The following is a 19,650-nucleotide window of genomic DNA, read 5'->3' on the forward strand; positions in this document are numbered from 1 at the left end:
GTAATCGTGAAGGGCTTGAAGGGACAGAAGCACCGCCCTCATTTCTAGGATGTTGATATGAAGTAGGGTCTCTTCTGGGTGCCATTTGTGAACTGACCTGCCCAGGGAATGCCCCCCCACCCCATCTGGGAGGCGTCCGTGGTCAAAGTGGCTGCAGGAGGAGGTGGAACAAAGGGTCGTCCCTGATCCAAATTGGAGGGCACTAGCCACCAGCGAAGGTCCCGTTTGCAGGTTTCCATGATCCATATGAGGTGATTGAGAGGGAGTTCCTGAAAGGACCACTGAGCTGAAAGAAGCCACTGAAGAATTCTCATGTGCAACCTTGCCAAGGGGACTAGAAGAACCGTGGCAGACATGGATCCCAATAGCTGCAAGACCATTCTGGCTGGGGCTTTGGACCTGGGAAGTAAGGCTCGAACTTGAGTCTGTATGGTTTGTATTCTGTCTGTTGGTAGATAGACCCGCATTCGGTTTGAGTCTATCTCTACCCCTATGAATCTTATGCATTGAGATGGCAGCAACACAGACTTTGGCCAATTGAAGGTGATTCCAAGGGAATTGCCCAGTGATATAGTGGCTTGTAGGCTCCGCAGTAGTAGATGCTTGGAGGTGGCAGTTAGGAGCCAGTCGTCTAGATACGGAAACACCTGGAATCCTAGACTTCTCAGGTGAGCAGTCACGACCGCCAAACACTTGGTGAACACCCTGGGGGCTGTGGTGAGACCAAAGGGCAATGCGCGGAACTGAAAATGACTGCCTCCTAGGCTGAAGCACAGATGTCTCCTGGATGCTTGATGTACCATGATATGGTAATAAGCATCCTTGAGATCTACGGAGCACATCCAAACACCTTTCTCCAGCAGTGGGAGAATGGTTTGTAGGGTGACCATTCGGAACTTGGACTTTCTGACTGAATGGTTTAGAATGCTGAAGTCCAAAATGGGTCTCAAGTCCCCGGTCTTTTTTGGCACCAAAAAGAATCTTGAGTAAGTCCCTAATCCGATCTGGTCTGCGGGGACCGGTTGGATGACTCCTTTTTGCAGCAGCTTTGAAACTTCTGAGGCTGCAGTTTCCCGTTGACTGGGTGGCGGGTCCGGGATTTTTTTGGACTGAGGTGGGGAGTGAGAGAAAGGGATGGTGTAACCTCCGGCGATAATTCGAAGCACCCATTGGTCCTGAGTGATACCTTCCCAGGCCTTTAGGTGCTTGAAAATGACCCCGACTGGCTCCGGAGCTGCACAGTTGGGCAATCCCTCAGGGACTGTAAAAGGCTGAAGAGCCACGAAAGGACTCGCGGTCTCCAGTGTTGCGAGGGCCTCTGCCGCCTCTGGGATGGCGTCTTCCGAAGACTTTCCCCTCCCTGCCTCTGGAAGGGGATCATCCTGCTGAGAGGGGTAAGGCTTCTGAGATCTACGGAACCACATTTTCCCTCCTCTTTTAGCCTTGGGATAAGGCTGAAAGGGAGTGGAAAATCATGCCCCTACGGCAGTCAGAGTCTTACCCTCCTGTTCGCAGCGGGTCAGTGTGTCCTTTACCTTGGGTCCAAACAGGGAGGACCCATCAAAGGGGGCGTCGGCAAAGGAAGACTTAAAGGCCTCCGCGAAATGACACAGGCGGAGCCAGGCTTGTCTCCGTAGAGCAATGCCTGTACCTGCCGCTCTACTCGCCCCTTCGGCCGCATAAGAAATGAGCCTCATGGACGAGTTTGAAATGGAAGACAATGTAGCCAGCTGAGAGCCAACCGTCTGGGCCAGCTCCTCAGGTAGGTTACCCAAGAGGGTATCGGAGAGTTCTTTAATCAGATCCCTCTGAAATCTAGTAAAGTGCATAAGGTAGTTCAAGGACCTTAATGTAAAGGCTGCTGAACTTAGGGTGTGCTTTCCGTATCGATCCATGCTCCTAGACTCCTTATTAGGAGGATGGACGGACGTCGAAGCCTCTGCTACATCTTGCTGGGTAGCAGATGCCACCACCAAAGCATCTACAGCCACACCTTTAGTTAGAAACTCTTTCTCAGGGGGTGCCGAGAGGAACTTATTAGGACGAGCAGGCACCGGTTCCACAGAGTCTGGGTGTTCCCACGCCCTTCGACAGATCAAATCCAAGAGCTCATCGAAGGGCGGAGACACCCAGGAGGCGGAGGGCTGAGCCCCAAAGGCCTTAAGGAACACCGACTCATCAGCAGAAGGGGGTTTGGACTGCCAGCCGCCTCGTTGTTTAAGGGCTTCCAGGATGTCTGCAAAGGAGACATCATCCGAGGATGACTTAGGGGACCCTTCTGCATCATCGAGATCAGTGTCTGATGTAAGAGACTCATCAGGGGAGTCAACGTGCTTCCTCTTGCACGATCTTTTCCTGGGGGGTTCTTCCGAAGAAGCTTCAGAAGGACCTCCAGGAGGGGGGGGGGGACCCCAGTGGGGGTAACCTCAGGCCCCGGGGCTCTGCTGTCTAAGGACAGGGGGACTGCCAAAGACCCAGTCTCGGTATGCAGGGAAGGAGCTGGGGAGACCGTGGAGGTAGCCAAAGATGATTTGGCTAATGCACTCCTCATAGCCCTGAAGGCGGGACCACCAGAATCCTGGGAGGGTCCCACCTCCGTGGCCACGACGGTAGACGGCACTCCTGCAGCTGACGCACCGAGAGGAAGACTTGGGACCGAAAACATCAATCCCGAAGCATCCCCCCCGGGGCCGACGGAAGAAGTCCGCGTACCGAACTCCGACCCAAGAGCCGGAGTTGGAGTAAGGGTCGGGCCCGACCCTAAAACCTCCACCGGTTCCACCAGCACCGGCTCCAACGGTGCCGAAGCTGTTGGAGGAGGAACCATAGTAGCAAGGTGGACCATCGGCTCCGAAGCCGAATGGGCTGGAGCCGAAACTAACTTTTGGAACACCGGAGAGTGGAAGAGTCCTAGGAGCGCCCTGTCGATGTCTGAATCAGACATCTTGGATGATCTGGACGATACCGATCGGGTCAAAACCGATTTCTCCATCGGCTCCAAAGGACTAGGGGACCGGCTCCGAGTGGATTCTATAATTATTGGCTCCGAGGGAGATCTCAAGGCAAATTCACTCGGTGCCGATGAGGACTTTGGCTCCGAAGGGGAAGAGTCTGAGCCGGCAACCCTCATCGGCTCCAATATCAGTGGAGCCGATGAAGGTGACCCGCCTCTCGATGCCCCAGTCCTCGGCTCCGAAACCAGAGGGGTCGAGACTGGAGGCATCGAGGCAGACCGTTCCGCCCTTGGCTCCGAAGTCCGTGGAGCCGATGGAGAAGTCTGCCTAGGTTTTTTGGCAGTCGGTTCCGACTGACTGGTCGGAGCCGACGCTTTCTTCTTTTTTGAAGGAGAGGGAGAAGAAGATAAAGCCTCCTTGAAGGATGGCTTAATTAACCCCTTAAGGATTAATTTGTTTTTCCTCTCCTGGAGGACCCTTGATGAGAAGGCGTGACACACGCTACATGATTCTTGTAGGTGCTTGGCGCCTAAACAATAAACGCACGAGGAGTGGTCGTCTGTTATGGACATCTTATAACCACACCTCGCGCATTTTTTAAACCCGGAGGGTCTATGCTCTTTGGACATGTCTAAGAGATATGACACACCTATCTAAAGAGATAACACCAAAAACTAGCAGTTTAAGTTCAAAAATATAAAGTTTTTTTTTTTTTTTTTTTTTTTTTATGACACAAGAAAACGGATGCACAAAAAGACACAGAAAGAGAGAGTCAAGACCCTCTAACTTAAACGGGTACTTGACCCACAAATAAACGCTAGAATAGCAAACAGCAAATAGCAAAGAGGAAGGCCCCTCTACCTAAAAACGGGAAACCTTCCCTTAACGAAAAAGACAAATTTCTCAACAAATTCGCCAAAAACACACACATATCACAACAATAGCTGTTAAAACAGCTTTTGGGTTCAAAACAAGCAAATTCCTGACAGGAAAAGCCTAAATAAATTAGTACTTAGCCCAGCCAAGTTGAGACCACGTCTTAGCTTGTAAGCGGCAAACGAGATCTGGGGGATTAGTGGTGGTGCATCCTGGGATAAGAAATAGCTCAGCCAATAAGAGGCCTCGCTCTATAGCATAGCGTGCCGAGTTGGAGCCGAGGGATCGGCTCTGAGCCCATCAGTACAGAATGTAGGCGAGATAGGATCACATAACATCCAAGGCTTTCCCAGGTGAAGGACAGGGCATCCACTTTCCAAGCTTGAGTGTGAGGAGTCCTTGTGCAAAATTTGTCCAATTGGTAGTTCTGGGGGGAGGCAAACAGGTCTATCTCTGGAGTCCCCCATTTGTTCCTCAAGAGGTTGAATATTTTTGGTTCCAGTTTCTATTTGTGTGGGTCCATGAGATTTCTGCTTAGGTCGTTTGCCAGTGAATTTAGCTTGCCTGGCAGGAATTGAGATTGTAGGTGCACTTGGTAGCTCAGGGCTGTGTTCCACAGAGCCATGACTAGTCTGCAGAGGGTACGAGTGGGTTCCCCCCTGCTTGTTTATGTACCACATAACTGTGGTGTTGTCTGTCTTTACCAATAATTGTCCTGGAAGGATGTGGTCCTTGAAGGCTGTCAGGGAATTCTGTACAGCTAACATTTCTTTTTGGTTGATATGTAGGTGCATCTGACTCGGGTCCCATTTGCCCTGAATGCACTGCCCTGCCAAGTGAGCCCCCAGTGCATAGTCTGATGCATCTGTAGTCAGGATTTTGGCAGCAGGGGGTAAATTGAAAGGGAGCCTCTTGTTGAGGTGGCAGGCCTCTGCCCACCAAAGGAACTCTGTCTTTATACAAGGAATGATAGGAATCATTGATTCCAGGTCCTGAGAATGTTGACACCATAGGCTTTTTAGATACCATTGTAGTTTCCTCATATGCAGTCTTGCATATGGAATTAGTAGAATGCAAGAGGCCATGAACCCCAGGGCTTGCAAAATTTTCCTTGCAGATAGCTGGGTCTTTGTGGCCAGTGGTTTGAAGTAGGCTGTCAAATAAACTAAAATGGTATGTGCTGCAGTGGGACTCGAACTGGGAATTCCTGCTTGTTAGGCGGATGCTCTGACCACTATACTATTGCTGTGCTTTCTTTATAAATGCCAGATGTTTTAATAGTGTGTCCTGGCTTTCTGCCTGAATTAGACAATCAACCAGGTATGGGTATATTTGAATATTTATCTGTCTGCAAAATGCAATGGCTGGAGCTAGACACTTTGTGAATACCCTGGGCGCAGTAGATAAGCCAAAGGGAAGTGCAGAGAACTGATAGTGCATGCAGCCTGCTCTGAAGCGTGGGTATTTCCTGCAAGATTCCCTTATTGGAATGTGCAGGTAAGCTTCCTTTAAGTCTAAGGTTGCCAACCAGGCATCTTTGCCTAGCATAGGAGCCAACTGTTGAAGTGTTAGCATTTTGAATTTTAGGATTACCAAAAAGGTGTTTGGAATAGAAAGGTCCAGGATAGAATGCCAGGAGCTGTCTTTTCTGGGTACCAGGAAAAGTCTTGAGTAAAAACCTTGTCCCCTTTCTTCTGCTGGGACAGGTTGAACAGCCTTGATACTTATAAGAGAGAAAACCTGCTGTTGAGCCTCTGCCCACTGATTTGGGGGAAGATCTAGCCAACCGTTTGGGGTTGGCAAGGTGTGGAAGTGGAATTTGTATCCTTGGAAAACTATATTTAAAACCTATTTTTCCTGGGTAATGAATTCCCAGTTTTTTGCATGCAGGGTGAGCTTTCCTCCTAAGGGAGCAGACAGTTGAGCAGGGCTTGGAAGAATTAAGGTTAGGTCATTATGACATTTTTAAGCCTTGATGAAGAAGATGGTGTTGCTTTAAAATGCAAATCTGTAGGCCTGAATACACCCTCAGAAGCCGGTGCCTGCACAGCAGCTCCGGACCCATCCAAGGTAGAGACATCTGCAGGTTCCATAGTCGAAAAAGCATCTTGCAGCATACCGGATTCTGAATGGGTCTCAATAGAGGCCTGCAAATCTGAATTAGTGGGTATAAGGGGCTGTGAAAGCGCCTCACTGAGTACCGGTGAACTGGCGACTAGCTTAACAGAAGCGTCATTGGCAGTTTTGAACCTATGCGGTCTGGCTCTATCTTTATCCTTACATTTGTTCAAAATATCGGTAGTTGGATGGCTTACCAAAGCCAGTTCTGAATAGTTAAACCGAGTACTAAAATAATTTGCTGCGAAAATAGACCGACGGCGAATAGTTCAGGGGTTGAATAAGGCACAAAACCGACAGCGAGGGACATTGCGGTCTGGACCTAAGCAAGGAATGCAGTATGAATGAAAATCTTTATTAGGTATTTGCTTTCCACAGGTAAGACAATTGTTAACTTTTACTGACATCGGTTAAGAGCAAGAAAAAGGATCCCCAACGGGGAGCTTTTTTCGAAGACTTTGGTTCTGAAACTTGAAAATGAAAATTTCAGGACTCGGCTGACCGGCACTTGCGAATTGCTTCTGCTTCGGGCACCACGCGTCAAGGAAGACTGATGTAATGGCATCGGCTGCATGTTTTATACCACTGATGACCTGACCTCACAGAAGGAGGGACAGCATCCGATGCAGGAATACAAGACTCTGGTATTCAGGCCAGCTGAGGGCTACCTGCAGGCAGATAACCCAAATGTAATGACTGCAACATGAAACACGAAGAACATCCAAGACTGCAACTGTGAATATACTCGAACATCTACATTTATGGTAAGTGTACACAAAGTACAGTTGTGTACACTTACCATAAAAGTAGATGTTCGAGTGTATTCACTGTTGCAGTCATTACATTTGGGTTATCTGCTTGCAGGTAGCCCTCAGTTAGCCTGATTAACAAAGTCTTGGGTCCTGCCTCGGTTGCTATCCTTTCTTCCATGATGTCAGGTCGTCAGGGGTATAAAACATGCAGCCAACACCATTACATCAGTTTTTCTTGCCCCAGATGTCAGGTGCTGCCTAATGGGAAGCAATTAAATATAAAAGTACAATGATATACCTCCAACAAAAAAGCAAATACATCAAAAAGGCTTTTAAGCATAGTAAAGGAAAGTAGAGGTATAGCCAAAAAGAAGTTAGGGGGCTGGGGGAGGGAGGGTAATCAGGACTGCAACAGTGAATACATTCGAACATCTACATTTATGCTAAGTGTACACAACTGTACTATGTTCTTCATGTTTCACTGTTGCAGTCATTACATTTGGGTAGATTCCCAAAGCTATGGTTGGGAGGAGGAATTTAGATAGCATTAGGACCAACTATAAGGCCCTGCAAAACTGCAGTGGCAAAGCCAGCTCTGGATTTAGAGAAAATTGGTAAATGATAATGCTTGGTGAAAGTATGCACAGAACTCCAGGAAGTAGCTTCTAGGATGTCCCTGGTAGGGACGCCTCTGAGAAATGCTGTAGAGGTAGTTGCAGCCCTGGTGGAGTGAGGTCTGATCCCCTGGGGGACAGATTTTCCATGGTGCTTATCGCAGAAATGAATGCAATGGCCTATCCATTTAGAAATGGTTTGTTTTGAAATAGCCTTCAACTCTGCCCCTGCAGCAAATGCCACCAGCAGTTGTTCAGATTTCCTTTGAGGTTTAGTCCTGTCCAAGTAAAATCTAAGTTGTCTGTGCACATCTAAGGAATGCAGTATCCATTCCCCTTTGTTCTGTGGATTGGGAAAGAAGGTTGGCAAATGAATGGACTGATTAAGAGCCACACTGGATACCACCTTGGGCATGAAGGATGGATTGGTTTTGAGGGACACCCTGTCTGCATGAAAAATGATGAAAGGCTCCACTGCCATAAGGGCCTGTAATTCAGATACCGTTCTAGCTGAAGTAATGGCTAAAAGGAAAGCTGTTTTCCAAGAAAGAAATTTTAAGTCTGCAGTAGCAGCTGGCTTGAATGGAGGTAGGGTGAGTTTCTCCAAAACAAAGTTAAGGTCCCACGCTGGGGTTGGAGCTCTCCTGGGTGGTCTCAAAATTTTGGCCCCTCTGAGGAACTGCTTGAGCAGTGGATGAGAGAAGAGGGGCGGTTCCGTGTTATAATGAGCTGAAATGGCTGAGGCATGGATTTTAATGGAGGAAAATGACAGGCCCTTGTGAAGCATCTCAGTTAAGTATTGTAAAATCTGAGGTAAATTGGGTGCTGTTTTGCTCATCCCCTGAGATTGGTTCCAGGTATAGAATCTTTTCCATTTTTCAGCATAAGAATTTCTAGTACTAGGCCTCCTTGCCGCTAAAATGATATCCATCACAGGTTTACAGAGGGATGGTAAAGGAGAGATTATATAATTAGCCAGGGTGCAAGGTTCAGTGTTAGAAGCTAAGGGTGCAGAATCCGGTTCTCCTGCTGAGACAACAGGGAAGGAGTCTGAGGCAGGTGCCATGAGGATAAACGTGACACACTGTGCGGGGGGGGGGGTACCAGTGTTGGTGCAGCCAGTCTGGAGCAATCAAAATAATCCTTGGTTTGTCCTATTTTATTTTTAGTAGTACTTTAGAGAGCAGAGGCAGAGGGGGGAGGGCATAGACTGACAGGTTTTTCCAGCTGAAGGACAGAGCATCCACTTTCCAGGCTTGTTTGTGGGGAGTCCTTGTGCACAATTTGTCCAATTGGTAGTTTTTGGGATAGGCAAACAGGTCTATATCTGGCCTCCCCCATTTGCTTGTCAACATGTTGAAAATCCTTGGTTCCAGTTTCCACTCGTGTGGGTCCATGAGGTTTCTGCTTAGTCCATCTGCCAGTGTATTTAATTTTCCTGGCAGGAATTGAGCTTATAGGTGCACTTGGTAGCTCAAGGCTGTGTTCCACAATGCCATGGCCAGTCTGCAGAGGGGGTACGAATGTGTACCCCCCTGCTTTTTTATGTACCACACAACAGTGGTGTTGTCCATCTTTACCATTAGTTGTCCTGGAAGAATATGGTCCTTGAAGGCTGTCAGGGCATTCTGCACAGCTAACATTTCTTTTTGATTGATATGTAGGTGCATTTGACTTGGGTTCCATTTGCCCTGAATGCACTTCCCTACCAGGTGAGCCCCCCATGCATAGTATGATTCGTCTGTTGTTAGGGTTTGGGTGGCAGGGGGTGATGTGAAAGGTGGTCCCTTGTTGAGGTGGCAGGCCTCTGCCCACCATAGGAACTCTAGGCGTAGGCAAGGTATGATAGGAATCATTGCTTCTAGATCCTGAGAATGTTGACACCATAGGCCTTTTAGATACTACTGTAGTTTCCTCATATGCAGTCTTGCATATGGAATAAGAAGAATGCAGGAGGCCATGAACCCCAAGGCTTGCAGTATTTGTCTTGCAGATAGCAGGGTTTTTGTGGCCACTTGTTTGAAGTAGATTGCCAAATGAATTTGTTTTTCTGGCGTTGAGGTAAGCCATCTGGGAAGTTGTATTCAAGCTTGTTCCCAGGAATAGAATTTGTTGACAGGGTACCAGGTGTGATTTCTTTTAGTTTATGGTGTACCCCATACAAGTTAGAATCCTTTGTACAAAGGCCAGATGATTCAAAAGTATGTCCTGGCTTTCTGCCAGAATTAGACAATCATCCAGGTATGGGTATATTTGAATATTTCTTTGTCTGTAAAATGCAATAACTGGAGCTAGGCACTTTGTGAATACCGTGGGCACATCCAAGCCAAAGAGCAGTGCAGAGAACTGATAGTGCATGTAGCCTGCTTTAAAGCATAGGTATCTTCTGCAAGATTCCCTGATTGGGAAGTTCAGGTATGCTTCTTTTAAATCTAGTGTTGCCAACCAGGCATCTTTGCTTAGCATAGGAAGTAATTGGTGAAGAGTCAGCATCTTGAATTTTGGAATCTCCAAAAAGGTGTTTAGAGTAGACAGGTCCAGGATAGGACACCATGAATTGTCTTTTCTGGGTACCAGGAAAAGTCTTGAGTAGAAACCTTGCCCCTTTTCCTCTTCTGGTACCAGTTGAATAGCCCCATGCTTAAGATAGAAAGTACTTGCTTTTGGGCCTCTGCCCAATGATCTGGGGGTAGGTCTGGCCACCCGCTTGGTGCTGGCAACGTGTGGAAGTGAAGTCTGTATCCCTGGGACACTATATTTAAAACCCATTTGTCCTAGGTAATGAGTTCCCAATTCTTTGCATGAAGTGCAATCTTTCCCCCCAAAGGGGCAGCCAATTGATAAGTGCTTGGAAATTTTAAAAGGAAGTAATTGATACAGTTTACCATAGGGGGGAGTCTTATTATTCCCAGATTTGGAAGTGGGGGCCCCCCACTGCTTAGTTCTGTCTGTCCCCTGGGACTGAAACCTGGGTTTTTTGCTGTGTCTGGGTTTGGCTTGAGAAGACCTGGAAGGGTCTGGAAAGGACCAATTCTTAGAGGGCCAGTGCCTACTAAATCTAGGAGGCTGAACTTGTAAAAAACAGTTTGCATACATTTAGCTTGATCTTCCATCTTTTTAAGAACTTCCTCAGCCTTGTTGCAAAACAGGCGGTACTGATATAAGGGAGCATCCAACAATTTAGCTTTAACATGATCAGGCAAAATTGCTCCTTAAGCCAAGCATGCCTTCTGAGCACAGACCCAGTAACAGCAGCCCATGCAAGAGGCCTCTAATGAATCAAAACCACATTGCAAAGTATGTTTTTCAACTTGTTCAGCAGAATGCATTAAATCCTGTAATTCTTTATTTTCCACACAGTCAGGAATCAACATCATATTTCTGTTTAAGCAGTTCAATAACATGTTGCTGATACTTTAACATATGAAACTGGCAGTTTAAAGCCCTAATGGCCAAGGTTGCAAAGTGCAAACCTTCTTACCCCATCTATCCAGCGCCCTGGAGTCTCTATCAGATGGGGTAGGATTTTTATCAGAAGCCTTAATGCCCTTGGGCCCCAGTGAAACAGTCTCTGGATCTGCAATAGGATTTTTAAAAAGGTACTTGTGTGAATCAGGAACCCTGTACTATCTGTCAGGTTTTCTGGGAGCAGGAGGCAAGGAATCAGGGGCCAAACTAGATTCCGAAAAAGCATCATCGTCTAGTACTGGAGGAATAGCTAAAGGCCTATGCTGAGGCAGGAGTAATAAATCCCCAAGCCCCTTTTTTGAATCAGAAAAATCCTGGCTTTCCCAGTGGAAATGCTCCCTTAGAGTATGTAAGGTTTCCCCAAAAGAGAAATCCTCAGGAGGGGAAGCAGAGGGAATGGAGTCCTCTGCAGCAGAATCTTCATAAGTAGATAAGGGCAAATCCAGATCATCAGAAGAATCAGAAAAATAGTCTCCTGGTCAGAAGATTCATAATCAACTTCAGTCCTAGGCCTCTTAGAAGGGGGGGTGGCTATCCCTGCTTAGAGTTATTAGATATTCAGCCATTCTTATCATTTGATTTTTAGGCATAGAGGCCTGAGCACGTAGCCTGGGCATCATTTTTTTAGGCATGGTTCAAGATTTAGTCCTAAGTAAAGAAGGAGGCGTCGGTTTAATATGCAAGTCCGAAGGCCTGAATACACCCTCAGAAGCTGGTGCCTGCACAGCAGCTCCGGACCATATCCAAGGTAGAGACATCCGCAGGTTCCATAGTTGAAGCATCTCGCAGCATACCGGACTCCAAATGGGTCTCAGTAGAGGCCTGCAAATCAGAAGTAGCGGGTATCAGGGGCTGCAAAAGCACCTCACTGAGTACCGGCGAACTGGCGACTGGCTTAGGAGAAGTGTCATCGGCAGTTTTGGACCTCGGCGGCTCGTCTCTGTCTTTATCTTTGCATTTTTTTTGGAATCCCGGTAGTCGTATGGCTAACCGACAACATTTCTGGATAATTAAACCGAGAACTGAAATATTTAGAGGCAAAAATATACAGACGATGGATACTGCGCTGATTAAATAAAGCACAAAACCGACAGCAAGGTACGTCGTTGTCAGGACCTAGGCAAGGAATACAGTACGAATGAAAATCTTTATGAGGTATTTGCTTTCCACAAGTAATGCAATTATTAACTTTTACTGACATCGGTAAGGAGCAAGAAAAAGTCGGTCAACCGGCACTTGTGAACTGCTTCTGCTTCGGGCACCGCACAGCAAGAAAGACTGATGTAATGGCGTCATCTGCATGTTTTATACCCTTAACGACCTGACATCATGGAAGAAGAGACAGCAACCGACGCAGGACCCAAGACTTTGTTAATCAGGCCGACTGAGGGCTACCTGCAAGCAGATAACCCAAATGTAATGACTGCAACAGTGAAACATGAAGAACATCTGTACTGTTCTTTGTGTTTCACTGTTGTAGTCACCACCTGTGGGAGGATTCCCAAAGCTGAGGTAAAGGGTGGAAGGATATATAGAGTCCTAGGTATGGGTCAGGAGGCCCTGCAGAACTCCAGAGGCAAACCCTGCCCTAGACTTTGAAAAGCGAGGTAGATGGTAATGCTTTGTAAAGGTATGGACAGAGTTCCAGGTGGCCAATTCCAATATGTCCCTGGTAGGTACTCCTCTGAGGAAGGCAGTGGAAGTGGAGGTTGCCCTAGTGGACTGGGGACAGATTGACCGAGAGATGGGTTTCTCATGTAGTTTGTAGCAAAATGGATACAGTGTGATATCCATTTGGAAATGGTTTGTTCGGAGTTGGGCTTCCCCCGCTGCCCCTGGGGCAAAGCTTACAAGAAGCTGGTCAGTGTTTCTGAATGGCTTAGTGCGGTCCAGATAGTATCTTAGTTGTCTGTGCATGTCTAGTGTGTAGAATTCATTCCCCCTTGTTTGAGGGTTGGGAAAGAAGGTGTATGGCCTGGTTTAGGGTCACATCAGATACCACCTTGGGCATAAAGGAGGGATTAGACCTCAGGGAGAGTCTGTCTGCATGGAAAATTATGAAGGGCTCAATAGCCATGAGAGCTTGAAGTTCTGAGACTCTTCTAGCTGAGGTGATAGCTAGTAGGAAGGCAGTCTTTCAAGAGAGGTATTTCAATTCTGTAGAAGCAGCAGGTTCAAAAGGGGGTAAGGTTAGTTTCTCTAACATGTAATTCAGGTCCCAGGGTGGAGTAGGAGGTCTTCTGGGAGGCCTAATATTAGAAGCCCCTCTGAGGAATTGCTTAATTAAAGGATGAGACAAGGGGGTTGGTCTGAATCATAATGGGCAGAGATGGCCGAGGCATGGATTTTAATTGAGAAGGAGAGGCCACTACTGAGCAACTCTGCTAAGTAATCCAGGATGGGAGGGATGGAAGGTTGGGAGGTACTTCCGCCTTTTGGTTGTTTCCAGGAGCAGAATATTTTTCATTTTCCTGCATAAGATTGTCTTGTGCTGGGCCTTCTGGTCTCTGTGATGATGTCCAGGACCTGTTTGCTTAACAGTGCCTTGTTAGTTTTTAGTGTATGAGCCAAGCTGAAAGTTTGAGAGTCTGTAGGTCTGGGTGCAGTACCTTCCCCCTTCTCCTGGGTCAAGAGGTCTGACCTTAGAGGAAGCAGCTGGTTGAAGTAGAGAGGTAGGAAACTCTTGCTTTTCTGGGGATAAGGAAGGCCATTTGGGTAGCTGTGTCTAGCACAGCTCCCAGAAAAACAATTGTCCTGGTGGGGTTTTGCTTTGATTTTTTCTCGTTGATGATGAACCCTAGGGAAGCTAGAAGTTTTTTGACAAAGAGAAGATGCTGGAACAACTTTTCTTTGCTGTTCGCCCGAATGAAGCAGTCATCCAGGTAAGGGAAAAATCTGTATATTTCTCTGTCTGCAGAATGCTATAACAGGGGCCAAGCATTTGGTGAATACTCTGGGAGCAGTAAATAAGCCAAAGGGCAGTGCAGAGAACTGAAAGTGCTGATTGCCTGCTCTGAAGCTCAGGAATTTTCTGCACAATTCCCTGATGGGGATGTGGAGGTAGGCATCTTTTAGGTCTAGTGTCACCAGCCAGGCATTTGACACGGGCATAGGCAGGAGCTGCTGCAAGGTTAGCATTTTGAATCTGGGGACCAACAAGGAGGTGTCCAGTTTGGATAGATCCAGGATGGGGCGCCAAGTGCCCTCTTTTCTGGGAACAAGAAATAGTCTGGAGTAAAAACCTTTTCCTGTTTGATCTGGAGGGACAGGTTCCACTGCCCCCTAGGAAATAGGGATTTTACCTGTTTTAATGCCTCTGCCAAATGGTTTGGGTGGGGGTCTAGGTACCCTCATGGAATTAGGAGTTTGCTGAAGGAGAATCTGTATCCTTAAGAAATTATTTTTAATACCCATTGATCCTTGGTTATAGAGACCCGATTGTCCTTGAAGAGGGTGGGCCTGCCTCCTAGTTTTAGATGAGTGAAAGGAGGGCAGAGGGAGGAGGGAGAGTAATTGTGAGTGCTTACCATAGAAGCTTGGGTTACAACTCCCGACCTTAGAGGCGGAAGTGGTCCACTGTCTGCTTTTTTGCTAGCCCTGAGATAGGGGCCTGGATGTCCTGCCCCTGCGAGGCTTACTTTGGCCCTGCCTGCTGGGTGCAGGGAACGCCCAGTGCTTAGAGGGGAAGTTCCTGCTGAATCTGGGCAGTTGAACTTAAAATAAATCTTTTACTATCTGCATAGATTTTGCTTTGTCTTCCATCTTTTTAAGTACCTGTTCTGCTTTTTCCCCAAACAGGCATTCCTTGTCTAGGGGTGCATCAATACGTTCAAACTTGACATGATCAGGAGAGGTTGTTCCTTCAGCCATGCATGTCTTCTAATAACAGATCCTGTAACTGCTGCCCTGCTAGAGGCTTCTAGGGCATCATATCCACATTGTAATGAGTCCTTGGCTACTTGATAAGCAGAGTGTAGTAATTCTGCCAGCTCTTTAGAAGTGGCACTGTTAGGAGAGGTAGCAATCTTCTGTTTTAATTGTTTCAAAGTGTGTTGTTGATATTTCAACATATAGAACTGACAACTGAGTGCTCTGATAGTTAAAGTTGCAGAGGTGTGGAGTCTTTGTCAGAAGGAAGAGGATTTTTGGCAGAACTAGTCTCAGCTCCTTTGGGTCCCTGTTTAATGACCTCAGGGTCTGCAGCAGGGTTCCTGTACAGGTATTTGTGAGAATCCCGTATGCTGTAGTATCTGTCAGGTATGGCTGGAGCAGGAGGCAGGGCATCCAGGGCTAAACTGGATTCAAGGAAAACATCATCCACCATCTGTGCTGGGGCAGGTCCAATAACTCTCTAAGTCGTTTCTTTGACTGTGAGTAGTCCTGAGATTCCCATTGAAAATGTTCCCTGAGGGAGTGAAGGGTTTCCCCGAAGGAGAGGTCCTCTGGAGAGGAGGCAGAGGGGACGGATTCCTCTGCATTTGAATCCTCATAAACAGTTAAGGGCTATTGTTCCTCTTCAAAGGCAGAATAATCAGATTCCTCAGACTCTTGGTCTGTCATAATTTCTGGAGAAGGCACCCTTTTCCTTTTTAGAGTGAGTACCTCGGATAAAGGAAATGAGATCCTCTGCCATTTTAAGCATTTGCGCTTGGGGTGGGGGAGCAGATTTCCTAGGAGTGTCCTGGCTTCCTTGCTTGAGAGAATCTGTCAGTCTCTGAGAAGCAGTAGTCGGAAGTGAAGGTGTCGTTTTTTGTCTAGAATCGGTAGTGCAAATGGCCTCCTCGGAAGCCGGTGCCTGCATTGCAGCTCCGGACCCAATGTGGCAGAAGCAGAGACAGCCAAAGGCGCTGAAGACAAAGTGAATTTCTGCGTCATACTGGACTCCGAAAGAGTCTCGGCAGAGGCCTACGTAAAAAGCGAGTTGGGCATCAGGGGCTTCGAAAGCACCCCACTAAATTCCGATTAACTGATGACTTGCTTAGCGGTAGCATCTTCGGAAGGCTTAGCCTTGTGAGGCCTGTCTCTATGTTTTTTTGGAATGTCGGCAGATTGTTTGCTGATGGATGCCATAGTCAAAGACAGAATACGAAAATACTTGAGTACAAAAAGAGCTCTACGGTGAATGGTTCACGCATTAAAGAGGGCACACAACCAGCAACGAGGGATGTAGTGGTCTGGGCCTAAACAAGTGATGTAGTAAGAATGAAAGTCTCAGTGTGAGATCTGCTTTCCACAGGCGAGAGAATTGTTAACTTTTTTGGACATCGGTTAGAGCAAGCAAAAAGGGTCCCCAACGGAGTACTTAGCTTTAGACGTTTTCTTCTGAAATTTGACTTCTGGTGGCAACTGACCAGCACTCATGCAAACTGCTTCTGCTACGGGCCCCACGGCAAGAAAGACTGATGTAATGACATTGGCTGCCTTGCTTTATAGTACTGATGACCTGACGTCAGACTACAGGCGACAGCAGCCGGCACACAAAAACATTGGCTCTGGTATTCAGGCCGGCTGAGGGCTACCACAGCAGGGATAACCCACAGGTGATGACTGCAACAGTGAAGCATGAAGAACATCAAAAAATCACCCCATATTTAAATATTGTGTATCCAGAAGTGTTGCATCCTCTAGAGATATTATTTCTGCTGAGGGCTGGGGGGAGACTAGAGTTCCCCTCAATCGCTGAGGCAGCTTTCAGTAGCAAATATATGGGGAGCAGGATTCATTAAACCCTTTTCATCTTATTGCATTACAATGGATCCCCCCATTTTTTATGTTGCCATACTTGTAATGAAAATATCAGCACTGTCACAATTAAAAAAAGCTGTAATACAGATGAGAATGTATCTTTTAATTCAGAAAAGTGTGTTCAAAAACATCAAAAACGAATCCAGTTTTAAGTATATATTAAGTAAACACCAAAGGAAAAAGCACATTTTAAAATGTTCTTAAGTAACAGTAATGTTACATTTAATTTACTGATACAGTAAATAAATGCTTACTTATGCACTTTGTGGAATAATCCTTATGTTATGTATTCTATGCCACCTGAAAGCTGCATGCAATGTGTGAAATGTTCTTTGTTGCTATTATTTGAAAATGATTAACAAATGCTTCTATACACAGGTGTATTTTAAGGTTAACATCCTTAACATTAATGTAATTAAATCTTGGTGAGCATAAATACATTGAATAATGACATAATATATAAAACATGTCATACAATAAAGTATTGAATATTGACATGATGTTTGTCATTGTAATGTAATAACAATGCATACATTCTGCACAACAGTAAAGTTCTTTGTCAATTAATTATTTAAAAGTGTTATTAATATACCTGTCTGGCTTCTTAACTTTCATTATGTAGTTATTATTTTCTGTAATTACTATATCTGTTTTCAAATATGGAACTTATTTTAATAAAATAACTAAGGTTATTACATTTGATAGTGCTTTTATTATGTTATTCATTTTATATTGGCCTGCCTTCACTTCAACACTGTCTACTTGCAAGTTATGTATTTTACCATTTACAGGTAAGCATTGCTAACTTATAAAACCATTTACCCCATGGTAGACGCAGTTTCTGTCTATGAGGTACAGCTTATTGCTATTAAATACACAACAGAGCTGTCATAGTTTTCTCCACAATACAGCTTAGCATGTGTTGCAGGCCTTTTTTACATACTGAACTTGTAATGAAATAAAAACAAGAAAACATTTTATAACTGCAAAACAGTAATTATGTGAAGTATACTCAACTGTTAAGTATCCCAAAAATCATATTTCTGAAACCAAAGTAGAATAGTTAACTAAAAGATATCACATAAGCGTGTGCTACACCAGCATTTTAATAACAAATTGTACATAAATATATACATATACAAAACACAACTGGTTTGTCCCCATTCATATCTTATTGGAATGGTTGCAGAGTTCACTATTATACCCTGCACTTGATTTAAATGCTTATGCTTTTTGAAAGTGAATACATCTAGCAGTTTGGGTCTGCCTCTGTACAACTATATATCTCTCTATCAAGTCTTTGTGTAATACTAATGCCTATTTCCTTCAACCTTTATAGTCTGTTTACTTACAAACATAACTCCATCAACATAATCTACACACTACGTACTATGTGCAAACAACTTAATCAAATGTACTTTCAGAGTCTCACACTAACTTTTAGCTATTAAATCAATAAAAATATATGTTCAGAATGAGAAGTAACTAACTAGCTTAGTAGCAAAGCAATATAGTAACTGTAATTAAAACTATTAGCAATATTTCCCTCTTGTAAAGTGTTAACATGAATGAACAGGCTAGTGCTTGGGGAAAATAATTACTAAATCAGCACTGTTTAGTATTTAACACAGCTCTAGTTTTACTGACAGTTTTAAGTCACATAGCATTAGAAGGAGCAGATAACCTCAGTAAAAGAAAACAAAATCTGGCTACAAATGAAAAAGAAAATGATGACAGACCTGGTCTGTTTAAGACAGATTTCTTAAAGACCATTATTTTCAGACCTGCCAGCCAAATAAAAAGTTTGTATTCTTTCTCTATCACTCTTTTTTTGTAATAACTAGCCCCCAAGTTTGGCAACCTGAGTTAGTTTTGACATAGAAGAAAAATGTTATGTTTGTGTATGTGTGTGAGAGGTTGGAGGTGAAAGACCCCCCCAAAAAAAATAGTTCAGAAATTTTAATCAATCAGCAAAAGCCACCAGAATAGTATTTGGCAGACCCAACCGCATCCATAAATGATACATATGACACACCATAAGTGTCAACTACATACTCTGTGATATGGTTTCAGATCAGACCTATGTGCTCTGATTTAATAACAGACAGTCAGCCTAGTGGAAACTATATTTCCTTAATTTAGCCCCTTTTAGTACATCTACACTACGGATGAGCTTTGGAAAGGAAAAGAAAAAGCAACTGGTCCTGACCAAAACAAAAATCATAAAACCATCACAAACTGCAAATCTACACTGAAAACCTATCTGACAGCTTTCTAGGCACTTAGCCCCTTTAAACAATTTGTACAGAACTCTCATGTTAAAGATACATTTAAATATGCATCACTGGCTACAAACACCAGCATGACTTTGGGGGGGGGGGGGGGTTATAGTTGAAAGAATATTTTTGTGTGACCAGCATTGTGTAGCACTTCTGTACATGAATTCTCAATGCCCTGCATAAAGGGTAAAACCTACTGAGATTCATTATGTCCCAAATCCAGAGTCAACAAATCAGTTTTCTAAAGTCAAATATCCTATTTGCAGTGACTCTATATTCTGTGCCCCCTACATCCTAATTTACTGGAAGAATGAAGCTCAAGTCTGTGAACAGTCAAAGCAACTTGGTTTCTTGTGCTGACTACAGGATTCTGCCTTCACTAAATTAGGTCATCAAAGAGCTGTAGAAATGGGATACTCTGAGCTTACAGCCGCAGGACACATTAAAAAAATGCTCCTGTCTGAAAATTACAAAAACAGTGAAATCTCCTGCCCAGAATTAACAATTTTTGTTTGTTTCTTTTCTTTTTCTTTCTTCTGAACACAGAGCATAACAGCTTCTGCCTGTAATCATAAACATATAAAACAGAAGTGCTCAAACACAATATTGCAGTTTGCTGCAAGATGGCAGAATTCAGTATGTGCCTAAACTGGGTTGTACTATAAAACATTGAGTTCCTGAAAGCAGATGCGCAGAAATGACAAAAAAAAGTCTGAGATGCAGAAGGGGAAAAAATCATTTTAGTTTTTTTTTTTTTTGCAGGGGCAAGCCTTCTTACACCCCCTGAATTTTTATATACCAACCTGAAGAAAAGAGAAATCTCCCAAAACAAATTAATTACTGA

This window comes from Protopterus annectens, chromosome 4.part0, assembly GCF_019279795.1.
Source record: "Protopterus annectens isolate FY-2018-M chromosome 4.part0, PAN1.0, whole genome shotgun sequence".
NCBI classification, from domain to species: domain Eukaryota; kingdom Metazoa; phylum Chordata; order Ceratodontiformes; family Protopteridae; genus Protopterus; species Protopterus annectens.